This window comes from Cavia porcellus, unplaced genomic scaffold, assembly GCF_034190915.1.
Source record: "Cavia porcellus strain 051 isolate PalLab524CR breed Dunkin Hartley unplaced genomic scaffold, mCavPor4.1 scaffold_23, whole genome shotgun sequence".
Taxonomy (NCBI): domain Eukaryota; kingdom Metazoa; phylum Chordata; class Mammalia; order Rodentia; family Caviidae; genus Cavia; species Cavia porcellus.
In genome coordinates, this window is record NW_026947506.1 from 20,522,119 (window position 1) to 20,542,778 (window position 20,660).

The window sequence follows — 20,660 nt, forward strand, 5'->3', positions numbered from 1 at the left end:
ATACAGAATTTGTATTTGTATACATCTTGATTCCTCTTTTTCCCCTTTCCCACCCTCTCCTGCTCTATTAACAAATTTGTTTTATTTTTTTCAAATCCACTTTATTCATAGATAAAAAGGGAAAAAGAAGGAAATAAAGAACTACCACAAAAATTTAAAATAAGTCCATTAGGGGGTAACAATGGTGCACACATTGCACACTGTCATCCCCAAATCACAAGACATGTGCCTTCAACTGTCTGAAAAATACCAGTATAAATCTTTCTCTTCAGCAAACTCAGAAAAATCAGTAGTATAACTATCTTAACTATTTTTATATATATATACATACACATATACATGTTTTTCTTTCAGCTTGTCATACTAATGAGACAATATGATATTTACATGTGTGTCTTATTTATTTCACTAATGGGTATATTCTTAACAAAATTCTGTTTTCATTTTATCTGATTTTTTCTTTCCCTTCCTTTTGTCTTTTCATCCTTCTTAGTTCCCTTTTCCTTTTGAAAAGTTTGTTCCTGTTTTTGAACATCTATTATGCATTTTTGTTTTATTTACAATTTGTTTCTCACTCTAGAGTGATAATGGGAATTTATAGTGTCTGATTTATTTCACCTATGCCTATGTCCTCAAGAACTGTCCACTTAGCTATAAATGTCTCAACTTTGTCCTTTATGGCTGAGCAATACTCCATTATATTACAAATACCACATCTTTTTATCCAGTAATGTGTTGATGGGCATTTGTGTTGCTTCCAAGATGTAGCTATTATAAACTGTGCTGCTATAAACATGAGTGTGTATATGTCTCTGTCATATGATGCTTCTAATTCTTCCACCAAGATTCCCAGAAAGGGAACACCTAGTTTTCTGAGGGAGCTCCACGCTGACTTCCAGTGATTATACTAGGTTTTATTTCCATTAACAGTGTAAAATTGTTCCTTTTTCCCCACAAAACTGCCAGCATTTAATAGCTTTTTTTTCTTGATAATAGCAATTCTTTCTGGAGTGACATGGAATGTCAGTATTATTTTAATTTTCATTTCTGGAATGATCAGTGATGTTGATCATTTTTTCGTAACTTTATTTGCCCTTTGTACTACTTCTGAGAAGTGTGCATTCATATTAGATGCCCATTTTTTGATTGGATCTTTGAATTTTGAGGGGTCTGATTTTTCTTTATATGTTCTAGATATGATTGCTTTTTCTGAAGAACAGCTGGCAAAACTATTTCACATTTTGGGCTGTCTTTTCATTTTGTTGATGATTTTCTTGATGTACAATAGCTTTTTAATATGAGGAATTCTCAGTTGATTACTTGTGAAAATTTTTCTGTGATGGAGGTAAAAAATCACATATTCTTTATGCATTCATTAATAGACATACAAGCTGCTTCCAAGATTTAGCTATCATAAATGCTGCTGGTGTAAACATGGGTATGTAAGTATCACTGGATGTGACGTATTTAACTCAGGAAAACATCTAGAGGGAGAAGAGCTGGGTCAAATGGAATATCAAATTTTAGTTTTTTTCTTAGGTATTTCCACACTGATTTCTACAATGGTTGTAAAAGTTTACATTTCCACTAACAATCAATGAGAGTTTCCTTTTTCAGGATCCATGGCAATATTCCTTATTATTTGGCTTATTGATGATGGCCATTTTTTTCTGGAGATGGAATCTCAGTGTTCTAATTTGTATTTCTCTAATGGTCAATGTATATCTCTAATGTTGAGCATTTTTACTTGTATTTATTTTCCAATTGTACTTCTGTGATGTATCTATATTTCACTTGCCCATGTTTTGGGTTGGTTCTTTTATGTTTGGTGATCACGTTTTCTGAATTCTTTGTAGTAGGAATGAATGGCCCAAGTTTTTTTCCCCACTTTGTAGGTTATCTTTTCACTCTTGGCTGTTTCCTTGCTGTGCAGAATCTTTTCAATTTTTATGATTCAACTGTTTGATTATCAGAACTATTTTGGGTGCAGTCAGTGTTCTGTTCAAAGGCACTTGCTTATGCCTATGATTTCAATGGCTTTATGTATTTTGTCTCCCAAGAGCATCTTTCTCTTTTATCTTTGATCCTTTGTGACTTGGGTCTATGTTCAATCTTTGACATGTGGATAACCAGGTGTCACAGCAGGTGTACTTCCTGTACTGTAAATTTTTTGGCTCCTTTGTCAAAGATTAAAGAGTTAAATGTGCTTGGTAATTTTCTGGCATCCTCTATTCTGTTCTACTGACACATCAGTTTTAGTGCCAGTGCCATGTTGTTTTTTAATCATAGTAGCTTGGTAATATAATATTAAGTGTGGAATTGTGATGCTTTTCTAGTCTGTGAATCTTCTGGTTCTATATGAATTTTGGAGTGATTTCTCCACTTTTGGGATTTTGATTGGGATTGCATCAATTCTGTACATCTATTTTGGAACTATGACCATTTTGATCCCACTGATTCTGCCTACCCAGAAATGGGGCCTATCTTTCCATCTTCTTCTTCTTTTTTTTTTTTTTTTTATTTAAGGAGAAAAGAAAAGAAAGAAAAAAAAACAGTGAAGGGGTACAAGTTATACAGATTTACAGAATAAAAAAATGCGCAGTAGGAAATCACTAGTTAATGGATTACATATTGCCATCTTAGAAATAATTGTTTAAGTCACAAAATTAAAGCTTGTAGAGTGGACATTCCAACAATGATACTGCAAACAGTTCTGTTCAATGATCCAATAAAACTCTGTGATATCATTTTCTATCTTATACATTTAAATATACATGCAGTTATATAGTTTAGAGCACTTTCTTTTCCTCTCTTTTGTACAGTGACTATTACACATTTTGGGTTTCATTGCTCCCACGGTTCTTGTTGCTTTTTTGGAAGAGAGTAAAACCAAATGTGACATAACAGAACAGAATCGGTCAAGTCAAAAGGGTGGACATAATAGATAATATAAAAACATAATACAAGGTGATCAACAATGGTTACCATAATGCCTCCCGCTATTTCTAATAGAATTGCCTATATCATTAGTTGTAATACAATTGAACAAAACCGTAAAGAATAAAACCGACAAAACCAAAACATTGGAGATATTGTAGGTCTTCAAAAGTAGATAAAAGTCAACGAGAATGGGCGTTATAATGAATCTCATTATCTTCTCAGCTGATGCCTAAACTTTCGAACCTGATACTATCCAGCAAAACAGAATATAGGAACCTCAGTCAAAAACAAGATGGTGAGAGTAATACAGGGCTTCAAATCGAGATAATAGTCAAAGTGGGTTACTATATTATATCCTGCTATATTTTTCCCTTTAATTAAATGGATAAAAATAAAAAAGTAAATAATGGAGTGGAGATTGAGGAAAAAGGAGGGCATAACAGCGAAACAGGGCAGATCAAAACATAACCATTTAAGCAGAATAGTGTTTCACCACCAGATAATCCTGACCCAAAAATAGTTACCATATTGACTCCCTCCCTGAAGTCCTTGAGTACAACTTCATATACTGTAGCATTAAGTATATCAAAACAATGTAAATCCATTTAAGAGAATGACAGCATTATAGAGTATTTAGAATCGACTAACAGAAAATGAACAATTGTCTCTGTATAATCTCCTTGTCTTTAAAAGGTTTTTTCTTATACTATCGTACATAACAAAATCCAATAAGATACAACCTGTTTAGACCATTGGAGACAGAAGAACAAAAGCTAGATGAGACTTCAAAACAAGATGGTACTAAATCAGCATTACCTATTAAGATGTCATTTTCTCCAAAAAAAGCTGTTCCTATCATCCAATCTTCTGTCTCATTTCTGTTGAGCTCTTTTTCTGTCAGTAGCTGTCAGTTTGTCTTCTTCATTTTGTTCTCTGCTCCATTCGTTGTGGCCTCCCCGCCCCTATTTCTGGGTTCTTTGTATTTTTCTTTTTTTAGAATATCCTGCAATACTTTCTGTAGGGTTGAATTGGTGGTTGCAAATTCCCCCAGTTCCTCTTTATCCTGGAAGCACCTCGTTTTTCCATCAATTTCCAGGGACAGTTGTGCAGGATATCTCAATCTTGGCTGTAGATTATTATCTTTCAAAGCTTGAATTATTTCTCCCCATGCTCTTCGTGATTTGATGGTTTGTGAAGAGAAATCTGCTGTAATTCTGATGGGTCTTCCCTTGTAAGTGATCTGTTTCTTGTCTCTTACAGCTTTTAATATTCTGTTCTTGTATTGAATTTCTGGAATTTTTATTATTATATGCCTGGGTGTTTCTCTGTTAGGGTTGTAGGTAGCTGGGGTCCTGTATGCCTCATACATTTGAGTATATTTACCTTTTGCTAAATTAGGAAAATTCTCCTGGATTATTTCTGTGAGTAGCTTTTGTAGTTCACTTGTTTGTGTCCCTACTTCTTCTTTTATGTTCTTAATCCTTAAGTTATGGCTCCTCTTATCATCTTCTTGTCTTTGTATTATTGCTGTGTGTTTCTTTGTTATTTTTAAGAAGTTTTTCATTTCATTCTCCCATGTTTCAAGTCTGCCCTCCAATTCAGATAGTCTGTCCTTAGTTTCTTTCAAGCTGTTATGCCAGTCTTGGGTAGACTTCTTAATTTCTTGATAGTCCCTTTGCACCTGCTTCACATACTCAATGCTTTCTCTGTTTTCTCCATCAAGCAATTCTCCCCTCTTTTTCTGTTCTTCCATTCCACCATCTGCTTTTTCCTGGGTGGTACTTAGCATTTCTCTAACTATTCTGCATACTTCTAGCTTCAGGTCATTGATAACTTCATTCCTGAATTGGTCTATGAGGCTCTCTAAATGGCGCTTAATGTATATTCGTGCAGTGTCCACTATTGCCTGATTCTCAGAATTGGGGGCCGAGGAGCCTTTCTTGTTGCTTCCCTTCCCCATATTTTCTGTTCCTTATAAAATGTAATCTTACACAGGAGGCCCGGCTTCCCTGCCTGTCAGCCACAGCTTGATCAAATTGCGCTGGCTAGTTGTTCCCGCTCACCGCTGCGCCCCAGGGAGTTGCGGAGGAGGCAGCCTACGCGGGAGTCGGTCGCTCCTCCGGGCCACCGTCAGGCTCTGGGATCTGGGTTAGGCCAGCCTAGGGAGTCCGCGAGCAGCGTCCCTCCGGCCAGGCACCTTTCACCAATCCCGTCCGAGAGGGAAATGTGCGGCTGCAGTTGCCACCGCGCCCTGCTCTTACAGGACTGCCCGCGCCCAGAAAAACCTCCGCTGGAGTCAAACTGCGGTAGGGAGTCAGTTCCTCGCTCACCTCACCACCAGTCAGCCTTCCTCCCTGTCCGTCGCGTTTCCGACTCCGTTCGCAGACTCCCGTTCCCAAGCCTCTGCGCGTCTCTCCTTGAGGAGCCGCTATGGAGGTTGCCGGGCGCCTGGCGGCGGGAAATCCAAACCGCGGTTTCCAATGGCGTGGGGACTCCGTTTGGAGACTCCCGTTCCCAGAGCTCGGCGGTCGCGTCTCTCCTTGCCGAGCCGCTGTGGAGGTAGCCTGCCGCCAGGCGGCGGGAAATCCAAACCGCGGTTTCTAATGGCGCGGAGTCGAGCCTCCACACCGAGATTTTTCTGTTCCTATTTTAGCGCCAGGACTGTATTCCAAGTTGGATTCTCTCAGCCCAGTTCGTTCCTGAGTCAGCAGAGCATATCTCTACTGGTTTGTATCTCCTTAGTCCGCATCATTTCTGGCCTCTGAGCCGAGCCTTTAGAGAGCGTTCAGAAGTTGCTGTTGTCTGTCCGCCATGTTTTCTTGATAATCTATCTTTCCATCTTCTGATGTGATCCTTGATTTCCTTTTTCAGAGTGCTGTAGTTTTCATTGTAGAGGTATTTCACTTCCATAGGTTAATTATTAAGCATTTAACTTTTCTGCTACCATTGCAGATGGTATAGTTTTCATAATTCTTTTTCATCAGATTCATTATAAGTCTACAGGAATAGTACTGAATATTCTGACTTGTACTTTTTAGACTGCTACATTACTCAGTTTGGTTATTAATTCTAAGAGCTTTTTGGGTCATTGATGTGGAGGATCATGTCATCTGCAAATAAACATAATTTTATTTCTTCCTTCATGATATACATCCTTTTAATTTGCTTTTCTCACTTAATTGCTCTTGCTAATGATTCAAGTAATATGCTGGACAGCAGTGATACTGGACATCCCTGTCTTCTTAATTTAGAGGGACAGATGTTAATTTTTCCTATTTAAATATGATACTGGCACTAAGATACTGGCTTGTATCAAATCATGATAAGATCCACCAAAATGTAGTATTTTGAGTGTATTTATCAGTAAAACATTTTCTTGTTTGTTTTTCTGGGCAGAGACTTACAGGTTAATCTTAGTGGAAAGTTTGTTTCTTGTATGGAGCTCTCATTAGTTACTATCTACTCTGTAGCAGTGTCCTCTGGGCATTGGTAGGTACTGACCTTTGCCTGTCTCCCAAGATCTAACCACCTATGTGTCTTTAAGGTGGAAGTTTGTAGCATATTTGGCCCATTACACAGTTTTCCACGAATGGGCCACAGAATCATTAATGATCCAAGGCAATCAGATATTGGTATTTTAAGAAAACCAATAATTGGTAGCAATTATGCCATTTTGCTAAAGTAATAAAAGCAGCATCAATTAGAGTATCAAATACAAAATGAGCATCCCTCTCCATAGAAAAGATATGAATAATTATAGTGTGAACAGCGAGAGAAACCAAATATTGCTTACCATTACTCTATAGTAAATATCTATTAATGAAAACAACTTTACCTCTACTAAGCATTGTACAGTATTCAATAGCAATAGTATAAAGTTAGGTATTCAGATATTTACGAAGTTTAGTAATTATATCATTAAAAGTGCAGTCGGTGGGGAATAAGTGAATGAAAAAAGCAAAATTTGAAATGTGGCTATAAGAAAGGTGAGAGTACAATAAAATATGTGATTGAACTGAGGAGTAAAGAAAATTAATATCAATAAAATTAACAACTGATGAAAAATGGACAAGAAAAAGATACACATGTTTATTAAAACATTAAAAAGTAAGCAAAATAAAGTTGAAGTGAAAAAGAGAAAAGAGTAAAAGCAAAAGTAATATGTGAAGAAAAATATAAAACTCTCAAAAACAAATAAAATTAATAGAAAATAGAAAAACTAAAAAATATTGAGGCAAAGAAAACAATTCCAGTATTATTAAGGAGTAGTTTCTTTCCAAGATTTGGAATCCTAGGACCCAGCCAATCGAGTGCCAAAATCTAGGCACTAGATTTTCAGTGCCTAGCTTTAGGTCCTACAGGTTTTTAAAGAGCCTTCTCTGTACCAGAAGGCATCTTGGTCAAGTTCATCAGATTCTGGTTATCATCAAGAAAAGGCATATCTCTCCTGCCATTGGTAGATGGGGAATATGGTCAGCCCTCTTTGCTGCATGCAGACCATGGGGCAGAAGCTGATGTGGGTTGTTGTTTTGGTTACTTTTATCTCATTGCTGGACAAACTACCCAGAACCCCAAAAGAAAGTAAGAAAGGTTCATTTAGTATACGTTTGTGGAGGTTGAAGTTCAAAATTGGCTGGCTCCAAGGCAGGGTGGCATGGCACTGGGGCAACACTTCCAAGGCAGCAGCCAGGTAAAGCAGCCAGAGCAAAAGGGGGAAGAGCAAGCCTCTCTTCCTTCCTTATATTGTATTCAGGCCACCCCTCTACTCCCGAGGCCAGAGTAGCACTGGCAAAATTTTGCCATCCTCTGGTACAACATGAGGATATTTACAAAGTAAGATGCTGGCTCCTTGCTGAGTCTCTTAATTAAACTTCTAAACTGCTCAAACTGATACAATGTATCAACCATAACAGTTGTGGAACTTAAATATCCCCAGGTATGTGGTGTAGCTATTCCCTTATCTTTCTGGTGCTGTCCTAGGCTAGGATCAGACAGACTGATTATTCCTTGCCTCTGTTGCTACATGCTGTATCTGATAGAAGGGTGCTGCTTAACCAGTGTGTGTGCCTGCTGCTCTGGGAACGGACACGCTCCTCCAGCATGGTTCAGTTCAGGCACACAGGGGTGGATGCCTGTCTTCTGGTAAAGGTCTATTCACTTCCTTGGGGGTGGGCATCACCGCTCTGGCAGTGATGTGCTTTTACACACGGGCGCAGGTGCCACAGCACATCTCTGCTCATCCCCCAAAGGTGGGTACTTCTCCTCTAGGGCAAGTCTGCTCTGTAGTGCATTTTTAAAATTAAAAATGCACATTTTTTTCAAATCACACTTCCTATACAGGGGAAAGAAAATTAAATAGTTAAATTTGCAAATGACAAATGGTATTCCATGTAAATTGCATCTTCTAATATTTTACCATAGTAAAGGCTGAATTTGCCACATGGCCTTTGGGGCACGTCTTTATGTCTACATTTAGTGATCTTGCAATGCACTCAGTTGCTAGTTATTTTGACCTTCTCCACAGAAGTATTTCTGTGAGAAGTGCCTATGCTCCCATATGTGCACATGTAAACATGAGCCAAACTATGGGTTTGAATTGCTTTCACTTCCCTAACACTTTTTTTTCTTCTTCATGGCAGTCTCTACTGTTTCAACCCACCTGAGGGAAAGTGAGTATAAGCAGCTGAGTGAGGGCTGTCACTCACTACTTGACTTTTGTGATTTACCTAGAGATAACCTCTATACATGTTTATATGTACTGATAGCTTGAAAAATAGAATGAGATAGAGATGTTGGAGATTAAGCAGTGAGTTATTTTTTCTGTGTACTCTAAATAATGCCTGTAAGCCTTGAAAGCTGCTCATGCTTTCATCTTTTTTTATTGAATACCTGGATGTTTAGCTCTTACTTTTACTCACTGAGCATGTCTACTAACTCTTCAATAAAGTTTGCTTCACCTCAAATATGCTTCAATTTCCTATTGAATACATGGCTGTTTAGCTCTTACTTGAGTTTACTAAGCATCTCCACGAACTTTAATAAAGCTAGCTTTGCCTCAGTAAGGCTTATCCAGTTACTATGTGTCACCTAATATAACTTTTTGATGCATTAACTTTAATAAAAAATAATTTATTCCATTTTAGTACAGTAAAATAATAAACACCAAGAATCACACACTATACTCTTCAGAGTGTATACTGAACAAAAAGGATGTACCTAAATTCTACAGAGAAAATATGTCACTGATTAGATACATGAAGAATGTTTGGAGACTATAATGTTTAGGTTACCACACTATAAATATGTGAATTTATATACCTTCCTATCGTTTAAGACCTCTCTAACTTCCTGTGAAAAATGGAAATGTTAAGACTTAAAATGGTATTATTTGTGGTACTATAGGTGATAAAAATGAGGCCTGAGTCTTAAGGAGCTTTTCCCTCTGACATCCTAACAGCTATTACTCCTCTCCTCAAAGCTGTGTGTGTTGCCCTGGGCAATTAATTCCAGATTTTCTGGCCACTGCTGTAGCTGACAAAGCTGGATAAATCAACATCCATGACCTTCTGTAGGTGAATAAATAGGCTGGCAGCTTCAACAATAACAACTACTAATTTCTTCCCTGTAGCAGCCCTCTGCACTGTTGCTTCTAACTTTCTAGGGAGTGGTAGAAGTTCTGCCCTTATCAACAAAGATTGAGAAGGGACTGGAACATATTGATGATATGCCCAAATCCCCAAACCCCAACAGGCATGACTGCCTCTGCCAACCTACCAGGATGCTCTGAGACAGCAGAGGCAGTTGCCATTGCAGCCCCTGTTTTTTCTCAGAAAGGCTGGGGCTGCCCATGAAGCAGCTGGTTCTCCAAAGTTGGGTTGAACTCTCACTATGAGAGATGCAAATGTCTTAAACCCCAAAACCACTCTGGGAGATACATATCTTGGCCTCAGTGGGACTGAAACCTGGGCCTGTCCTAGAGGACTTCACCCTGCAAGCTACTCATGATGACAATTAGAAAGCTACGGACTAAAGAAAAAATGGTTTGATGGCTTGCCTGTGGCCTGCAAGACTATCTCGCCTAGGCTGCAATCTGGATGTCAGAACATTGATGAATTGGCACCAGATTTATCCTAACAGTGCTGGATGAATCAACATCATATGTCTCACCATTTAGATGGGTTCCACACTGAAATGTGGCATGAATGCATGTGAACATCAAAACTTTAACCAGGTCTTGTGGGAAGCCCTGTAATTGGCTGCCACCTTATATCTGCAGGCCACACCACCTTAACTCCCTCTAGGAGTTAAGTTTGGTAGTTAAGCAGCACCTTGCCTACCTAGCTTGTTTGGCCTGGCCTATCAGGGATTATGTTAATCAGCCCACTTTAGGAATTTGAATTGACCTATAACCCTTGGTCTTGCCACTGTTGCTAAGTTACATGCTGAACCCAAATCCTCCCTCCCCAATACCCTATGTATTTGATACTCCTTCCTTGAATAAACGAGACTTGATTGACGGACTTCCTCTTGTCTCCATTCTTTGCGTCTCGTTTCCTTTATCCCCACTCCCCCTCTAGGGTCTCCATGGACTTACCCACAGGCTGGGACAAGGTCTGATTTTCTAGCAATAGTGCTGTCAGAGGAATGCAAGCTCTCATTGGCAATGTAGTTTTTTCACTTTCCAGCCTCTCACAGTAGGGATGCCAGACGAAATGGAAGAGATGCTGACAACAGTATCTACAATTAGTAATTGTATCAGTATCCTGAAATCAGTAATTCATGTTTTTGCAAGGCTGCTTTTCAGTTGTATGGCACTTGGCAGAAGCATTCCTGTAATTTTGATGAATCTTGTGAGGACAGTCATGAAGGAATTTCCAAAACTGCTTCTGAAAATGCAAAGAAAGATGGTTAAGTACATTCAAAGTGAGAAGCAACAATTTGAAGAGATTAATGGCAATGTGCCTTCTAGTGTAATAAAATTTTAACTTAAACATTCACTATATTTTTGAGCAGTCTTTATATTATGACCATTTTTTGTTATTTGTCTTGGTTTTGTACCGTTGGGGATCAAACTCAAACTCAAGCCCTCCATATACTAGGTGAGTGTCTACCGTTGAGGAACATCCCCAGCTCTAAACATTTTAAGGAAAAATGTTTCAATAAATTGAATTTATGATAAAATAGCATCCTCTAATAATTTATTGAAGTTCTTATTGTTGGGCATTCAAGTACTTTTTTTCATGATAACCAAGGCTGGGTGGTCAGTACTGAAGTGGTTAAAAAAAAAAGAATGTTCTTATCATGAAATTAATTTATTTTAAAAAAACAGTGATAAAGGGGTAGGGGGTAAAAAAAGAATGATCTTATGAAATTCGTTTAATTTTTTTTTTTTTTTTTACAGTGATAAAGGGTGTGTGGTGTAATGGAAGCCTTGAACTCTCTTTAGCTGAGTCATGCTGAAATATGCTGTGAGGGGCATGGCCAGGTTGTCTTGGTTTTGCACCGTTCTCCACTCCCTGCTGTGGGAAGTCCTGTCTGATTGGTCCTCCTCAGAAGATGCCCCACCTCTGTTTTGTCACCATTCAAGGTTATATCTCACACATAGGGAGTCAGAAAGTAACTAGTCCAAACCCATGGTCACTGACTGCCACCTCAAGAATTTAAGAAAGACTTTTCTGGTGATTATAAAGATAAAATGAAAGGCTCTGCATCTAAACAAGACTCCTTGCATCTAAAGAAAGATTCATTCTTCCTGAGAATTCCATCTTGGCAGATGAATCACCCCTTATCTGCCACCAGGGCCTGCACCTGCTGCCAAAACTTGCAGTCCTATCAGGCTGGTCCTCTTCCCCCTGGCTCCCAACTCATCTACTTCCAGCCAATTGATTTCATTCTGGCCATCATTCTACACCAGCCTGTCTCTCTACTCCCCACTGTGGGAAGTCCTATCAGTCACTGCCTGCAGTTGGCCACAGACCTCCTCACACCTAGAGCCTTCTGCTTCACAACTATACATGTATATCCTGGTCAAATGATGTCATCTAATATCTACTTGGGATGTCTGTCAGGAACTCCTCCTAACTGTTCAGCACCGAAATGCTACTGCATTTTGCCTGAGAAAAAACTGATCAAAAGGAAAGACTCCTCCATGAACTGTCAGCCCAGATCAATAGTTTTCCAAGGCCATTCCCAGAGGTCACTCCACCTAGGAGCATAAAATTCAGCATAAACAAACAAAGCAACTCAAGTCAAGCACTTTTCAAAGACATCAATGTGTCAAAAGTTACTACTGCATCTAGTAGCCTAATAAAAGACCTCAAGACTTTTATGAAAAACTCTGTAAATCCTACAGGTCTACACTCCTTTTACTCATGAGGTCCCAGAAAATCTATAGATGGTAAACGTAGTCTTCATTGCACAGGCAGCACCAGGTATCCATGAGAAAATCCAGCCTGATAGACGACCATACCCTCTGGTCAAAGACTCATATGCATGTTAAAAGAGATATGTAGAAAAATAAGTTCCCATTCAGACTAAATGATAAGGACTCCCAAAGCTTCAATCAGGATCAAATGACAACTTTTTGATCAGTCGTATGGCCTCAAACTAGAACAGACTGGGCTCTCTTCTTTAGCTGGGTCACTGGGAGCCCACATTCCACATCTGTGTTGGGGACCAACCTATGATGGTAGACAGCCAACCTATTGCCCCTACCTATGTCACAAGGACCATCAAACTGAACTCTTGCTTCTTATCCCTTCTGCCAAATATGAACTTGCAGCCTGAGAGGACATCTCACTGAACATGAATTCCTGCATATTCCAGAATGTCCCATATGACTTCTGGGAAGAGACCTCTTTTCCAAGTTAAAATCAATTATGTCCTTCACACTAGCTTTCCTCTTATTTAACCCTGAAACGTCAAAATTCATCCTAATTCTGACTCTTCCCTGAGAGAAAGAATAATACCTGCATTAGCCTAAGACAGATAATCATAATCCTGAAATTCTGAAAACATTCCTCCTAGAAACATGAGCTGAGGATTCATCTTTGAGCTTGACAATGCATCATGCTCTCTAGTACTTGAACTGTTGTGACCCCAATGCTGTCAGACAATATCCTATGTCTCAGGAAGCACAAACAGGAATCCAGCCACATACTGGCCACCCAAAACAGTTTGATAGCCTGAGAGACTATCAATTACCTCAAACCCCCCCTGTCCTCCCAGTGAAGAGGGCTAGTGGTGATTACCAGCAAGTGCATGATCTTTAAACCCTCAACAATGCAGATACCATATTGCACTCTGCAGTTCCCAATTCATACCCACTTTTAGACTGCTATCTTTAGATTCTTGGTTTACTTGTCTAGATTTAAAAGATTCCTTTTCCTGCTGGTTGCTTGCTTCATAAATTGATCCCTTTTGGCCTTCAGCTGGGAAGACCCGGAAACAAGACAAAAAGGCAAACTCATTTGGACTCAACTGCCACAAGGGAATGAGAACCCTCTCACTACTTTCAGGGAGGATGTAGCAACAGATTTGGCCAAGCCACAAGCACCTTTTCTCTGGGTCATCCTATTTTACTGTCCCTTTCAGCTCGACAACCACATTTCTTGCTTGCTGTCATGGTTTCCTACCAAAAAAATGGCAATTGATGGGTACACACACAGATGAAACCAACCCAGAAATTCTCAAGACTCTCTTAGCCTCAGTTTGGGCCATCACTCTCCTGCCTCTATGAAACTCCATCCAGGAGCAACCTGCATCAAACGGTACCCCACGTCATGAGAGATCTGACTAGGAATTCAATCACACATCTAGAGGCTTACACCTCTCCTTCCTGTATAGGAAGCTAATGAGGAATCTGTGGTAGTATACTGCCATCCTGCAGTCTTAATCACATTTACACTGCTTCAATCTTCTACCACCCACAGCCTGCTAGTATACCTGTCTGGACATAAAGGATGTATTCTCATGCCTTTGGTTGACACCTGACAGCCATACCCTCTTCACCTTTAAATAGAAAAGACTGTTGGGAGCCATTGAAGCTGGAAATTGATCTAGGGCATTACCCAGACATGATCCTACCAAAAAACAAAGAGCTCTCAGGTCAGCCACGTGAAGAAGTTGCTACAGTCCAGAAAAAAACACCAAACTCCTAGACAATCCAAGCAATGGGTTGCTAGGCAGAGAGGCTGAAATTGACATTATACTTCCCAGTATATAAATAAACATGCTGCATTGGTTGGCAGTACCTTTCCTCCCATAAGGAGGATAAGTGCTTCACCTGACCCCAGCTTTGTCTTTTCTTCATTTTTCTCATCCTCTTGCAGTCCTTGACCCCAAGAACTTTAGAAGCTGCAAGGGCCATGACAAAAGACCCGAGTTCTTAACTTAAAACTCAACTAAGAGTCAAAAGATGGTAAGAAGGTTATTGAATTTCCTAGAGGTTCAAAGACCTGCTGACCCTCTTTGGAGAGACCCTCACAAATGACTTTGCTAGTTGCCAGCACAAAATATCACTTCATCTGACCGGCGCAGCCCCAATGAAACAGGAGATGATCTTGTGGACGACAGTTAACTGCTCGTTTATTTACGCGGGCTCTGGTTTATATATTTGGCCGTGACCAATCACAGGCTGCCACAAGGAAGCAGGGCGGGAATGGGATGCAGGCTCTGGCTACTATATCCAGCTGTGGCCAAACAGGAGTTGCCACAGAGTACGGAGTGGAGCGCGGGGTGCGCACGGGTTGGCTAATTTAAAGAGGAACGTAGTGCATTGCGGAAGCTGGCGTGGTCCTTAGTCCTTAGGCTGGGGTATAGTATGTTGAGCGCCTGTGCCCAACATCTCCCCCTTTCTTTATAACTGATGCAGGGTCTCCAGAGGTTGGTGCCCCTCGTGAGGCGTCATGCTGCGCAGTCATGACAGTGCCTCACTACTTGTTGGTGCTCTTTTGGAGGGGGCGGGAGTATTGTTTTATGAGCCCAACCCGCATGCTCACCAACATGGGGACCGGGGTGTCTCCTGGCCAAGGACAACACCCCCTGTGATGCTTTGCTCCACACCTGCGTCACAGCATGGTGAGCCATGCTGCCGGGCTTTGACCAGATTCCATGATCAGCAATGCTTGTTTGATACTTTGTCCCTATTCCTTTGTCTGTGAATCCGACAGAGCAGAAGTAGACTGCCGAATGCGGCAAGTGTAGTCATGGTAGCCAGAGCCCCTGTTCCTACCCATTCCTTTATGAAAGCCAATTGGAGAGTTGGCCCGAGCTGGATCACAGGAAACTCGTCTGAGTCCGCCATAACTGGAACCGGTGCGAATTGGAGTACCTGCATAACAACAGCTGAAAGTGCACTGTTATCCCAACATTGTAACATATAACAGGTTGCGGTGGAGCAATTTAGAAGTCATATTTGTGGTGTTTATGGTGGCCAGGGAGAATCCCCATAATATCTCCTGGGAGTATCTATCCAGGGGGTCACAAGTGGTAAACTGGAGGACCCTTTCCCAGATAAGGGTGTAGAAGGATCTCCGGGGCCTCCGAGCTGGAGCGCCCTTAATCGCGGCGGGCTCGACTTGGGCCCCCTGCAAGATGCGGGTTGGGAGGTAGAGCCGCAGGTCTTATATGGGGTGGCCCTGGGATCCCATACTTGCTTTTATTGACCCATTTACTCTGAGAAATCCTGCGTTGCAGCTCATTTATGGCCTCAGAGTAGGGCCCTCTCGACTGCGTGTGTGTGACTTCCCCCCTTTCGGTGGTGTCTGCATCCGCCATTTTGTATACTTCTTCTTTCTCCCCCTCATTATCTGACGAGTCCTCTGTTTCTGGGTTGGGTGGGGTCACCTCGCCTGCGGCATTGGACTCGCGAGATTGCTCACGGGAGGATTTTGCCTGATGGTAATCAAGCGCCATGGCGCCAGCCCTTATATGGTCACTACAAGAGGCGTCTGTGAGGCAGCTTCTCACTACTGCCCAAAGGGGTCTGGCTCCTGGCTCCAGGAGGCCATTTTCTGCTGCAAAGTCAAGATCTCTCCCTAATTTATCCCAGCTGGGGATGGTAACGGACCCCGTGGGACCAAACCAAGGTGCTACCTTATCAACCTGATCGAGGAAGTTTTGAATTTGTTCTCGTTTTATTTGCAATCCCTTTTCTCTCAGTAAGTCGCTTAAGGCGACTGACAGTGGCTGAGTAGCCGTGTTACCCATGTTAACCGGAATTTCAAGAGTTTCTTTTTATTTTTATTTTTTTATTTTTTTGTTTCCTTTTTTTTTTTTTTTTTTTTATACAGGGACAGCTTAGTCCCCGCGCGCCTTTACGGCGCCCCCAAAACCGGCCTCTTTACGGCCCCCGGAACTCTCTTTACGAGTTCCTGACCCTTGCGACGCGTCCGCCCAAGGTTGCCCGATAGCCCCCGCCATCCGGCCCTGTTGTGTAGCACCCGCTACCAACGTTGAGCAGTTTAACCTGTCAGCCCTCGCCCGCCAAGTAGCCCCCGCTATTGGCGCTTGACGATTTTACCTGTTGACGTCTCTGTTCCTTCGGAGAGAGAGGTTCGTTCCCCGTACTGTCGGAGAGAGGGTCTCAGCGTTCCGGGCTCCCCGTACGGGCCACCAGTTGACCGGCGCAACCCCAATGAAACAGGAGATGATCTTGTGGACGACAGTTAACTGCTCGTTTATTTACGCGGGCTCTGGTTTATATATTTGGCCGTGACCAATCACAGGCTGCCACAAGGAAGCAGGGCGGGAATGGGATGCAGGCTCTGGCTACTATATCCAGCTGTGGCCAATCAGGAGTTGCCACAGAGTACGGAGTGGAGCGCGGGGTGCGCACGGGTTGGCTAATTTAAAGAGGAACGTAGTGCATTGCGGAAGCTGGCGTGGTCCTTAGTCCCGGCTGGGGTATGGTATGTTGAGCGCCTGCGCCCAACATTCATCTTCCTCCAATACATTGATGATTTTCTGGTTAGTGATATCCAAGCTGCCTGCTAGAAGGGCACAAAAACTCTGCCGCAACATCTGACAGAAACTGACTACAATATATATTGGAAAAATACATAAATTTGCAAACAAAAAGTCAGATATCTGTATTTGACTTAAAACAGGGACATGCCCTTGAAATGAGAAGAACAGTGGTCATCTGTTCCATCCAAGTGCATATTCCTTGGAGTTTCTGGCTTCTGCAGAATCTGGATCCCTAAGTTCACAAACAGGAAAGGTACTTATACGATGCATTGTCTCTGACACTTTTTGACTGGAACTTAGGAGAAAAAAAAAACATTGACATTAAAAGCTTCTCACTTTAGCCTCAACCTTTAGAAATCCAGCTGTAACTGGAATTGTACTTGTTTGTTAATAAATGACAACATGTGGCTTCAAAGATGCTTAGATTTGTCAGCCCTGGCCCACCTGTGCAAATAGTTGGACCAGTTGCTAATGGCTGTGCCCCTTGACTCTGCAGTCTAACAGCCACTGTCCTTGTGATCAAGAAACATGACAAGCTTACCTTAGGCCAAACCTAACCGATGCCACATGCTGTAGCTGACCTTCTGAATAACCACAGAAATTGCTGATTCTCTCAACAGCCATCCTTCTTCCCCTTACTTACAAAAGACTTATTTCCTTCTTCCATTTTTTCCTTTCCCTTCCTTCCCTTCTTCCCCTTCCCATTTGAACATTTTTATCCTATATCCCAACATCTATCATACATTTTGGTTCTTATTTACCCTTTTGTTACTCATGCAAGAAAAATATGTGTGTCTGTTATATGTCACTTAAAAGTATAGACTCAAGGTATTCATTTTCCTAGAAATGTATTAAGGTGATCCTTCTCTATGGCAGAGTAGGAATTTGTTGTACATAAACATCACAGCCTCTTTATCCCTTCATCACCTGATGGGCATTTGGGCTTTTTCCAAAATTTAACTGTTACAAACTGTGTGGGTTTAATCATGGGCGTACATATTGCTGTGGTATGATACATTTAATTCTTTCAGGGAGATACCAAGAAGGAAAGTAGGTGGGTTGAATGGAATCTCTAGCTTTATTTTTTTTTTTTTTTTGAGAAATCTTCACAGTGATGTCCACAATGGTTACACCAGTCTATACTGCCAACAATGATGGAGAAGGGTTTGTTTTTTTCCACAGACTTGGCAGTATTTGTTATTGATTGATTTCTTAGTAATAGTCATTCTTTCTGGCATGAGAAGGAATCTCAGTGTTTTTTCAATTTGTGTCTCTTGAATGACCAGTGACGTTGAAATTGTCTTCATATATTATTTGCTGTTTCTATTTCATCTGAGAAATATCTATCCATTTCATATGCTTATTTTTGGAATGAGTCCTTAACTGGTGAGAGGGGTCTGATTTTTTGAGTTCTTTTTATATTCTAGATATTAGTCCTTTGCTTGAGGAACATCTGCAAAAATTTTCCTCATACTGTGGTTTCTTTTGGTGTGCAGAAGCTTTTTAATAGGATGAGATCCCAGTTGTTGATTCTTTATGATAGTTCTTCTGGGAATAGGGGCTTTTATTCATGAAGTGTTTGCCTACACCTGTGTATTCAAGAGTTGTAACTAATTTCTCTTCTAGAAGATTTAATATTTTTGTTGTATTATTTATAGCTTTGATCCACTTAACTTTTAGTTTAGTACATTATGAGAGATATGGATCCAGTTTTAGTCATATGGAAAGCCAGTTTTTCCAGCACCATTTATTAAAGAGACTATCTTTTTCCATTGAACATGCTTTCCCTTTTTGTTAAAGATAGGATCACTGAGTGTGTCTAAAATTCCTTCTACATCTTCTGTTCCACTGATCCTAGGTTTTTATTTTTTTTTTTGCCAGTACCATGTTGCTTTTATCATGATAGCTCTGTAGTACAATTTCAAGTCAGAGATTGCGATTGCGATGTCTGCTTTGCCTTTTTTTTGTCCACAACTGCTTTTGCATTTCTACGTCACTTCTGGTCCCATATGAATTTTAGGACTGCTTTCTCTAATTCTGTGAGGAATATTATTGGTATTTTATTTGTATTGCACTATAGCTGTATAATAATTTGGATGTATTACTGCTTTCATTATATTGGTTCTTCTTGCACAAGACAAGGGACATCTCCCCCTTTCTGATATTCTCTTCAATCTCCTTTTTCAGAGCACTGTGGTTATCAATGCAAAAGTCTTTTATTTCTTTCATAACACTGATTCATAGTATTTACTTTTGTGATGCTACTGTGAAATGTGCATTTTCCCTAATTTCTCTCTCTGTGAGTTTGTGGATAGGAATGTATTTGTGTATGAGAATGTTAATGTTTCCAGAACTATAACTGACTAGGAGTAGTGACAGTGGATATTGTTCCTGATTGTAAGGGAAAAGCTTTCAATTTTGAACATTTAGTATGATGCTAGGTATTGGTTTGGCATAGATAGTTTTTATCAGATTGAGGTGGAGAACATCTATCCCAATTTTCTGTATGGTTTCTATCATGAATACATGTTGGATTTTTAAAATCCTTCTTCTTTATCTATTATGATGATTATATGGTTTTTGTTCTTGGCTCTGTTAATATGGTGCATTACATTTATTGATTTTCTATATTGAGCCATCCCTGAATATCAGGGATGAATCTACTTGGTTATCATATATAGTCTTCTTTGATCGTGTCTGTGCCCAGGCTCCCAATCCCCCAAATGGGTGCATGGTGAAGGCTCAAAGAATGAGACAGGTGGCATGATCTTTATGGTTGCAAGAGTAATAAGATACTTGGCAGAGCTCGTAATTCTGGTAGCTGGCCAACTGATGCTAGATTGCACATATTTAATCAGAACAAGCAAGGAATTGAGTGGACAATGAAGGAAATCTGAACAGTATCTTCAGAGGGGTTCAAGGAACACTTAGAGCAATGGATGATGCTAATTAAGGAAAATACCCAGAAAGTATCCAGGTGGCCTCAGCTGTGGCTATCTTGCCCCCTGAAGTGTCTCCTCATTCTCAGGTCAATCATGCCTGGGTCACACCACAGCCCTGCATATGTATTCAGCTTCAAGGGTATCCAACACTTCTTGATAATTTGCTGTATTCTGTTTGCTAGCACATTATTGAGAATTTTTACATCTATGTTCAATTGGGTGATTGACCTATAGTTCTCTTTTTTTGGTTGGGTCCTCTTTGTTTTTGTTATGGGGTAATACCTGCTTCCTGGAATAAGCCTGGGAGTATTGCTTCTCTTTCAATCTCATTAAAGAGTTTCATCATTAGTAGCATTAGCAACATTAGAGCTTCTGAAATTTGTTATAAAATGCAGCAGTCAATAGTTATTTTAATAAGTAGAATAAGTGCCTGCACATTGACTCAGACTCAAAGGCAGGGGCATATCACTGGGGAAATCTACTGATTAAGTGAGCTACAGTACAGTGTCAGAGATTTCAGCCCTAAATGATTTATGACAATAAATATAAAAACAGAAGAAGAGAAAGAATAAGATGTCTCCAAAACCTTATAAATCCCAAAATGCGGAGGTCCTGAGCATTAAAGTGAGTAAATTTTCAGAAAAGTAGCTCAAACAATAGCTAATATAATCACAGAGATTAGAATTGAGACCCAGAGACATATAAAGCAATTACTGAGACATTCACAGATCCCAATACAAAATTAAATGATTCATACAATCAGATGACCATTGAGCTTAAAGAAGATAAACAGGTGAATGTTTAAAAAAA

At 40.4% G+C, this 20,660-nt stretch overlaps 1 long non-coding RNA gene across 1 annotated transcript in view; it reads right to left on the minus strand.

The window, feature by feature from the left end:
* LOC134472458 (uncharacterized) overlaps positions 1-10,822 on the minus strand; it is a 30,155-nt gene extending 19,333 nt beyond the window's left edge. The window contains exon 1 of the long non-coding RNA XR_010042273.1: positions 10,535-10,822. This is a non-coding gene — a long non-coding RNA (uncharacterized LOC134472458). The remainder of the gene's footprint in view (positions 1-10,534) is intronic.
* Positions 10,823-20,660: the final 9,838 nt, after the last annotated feature.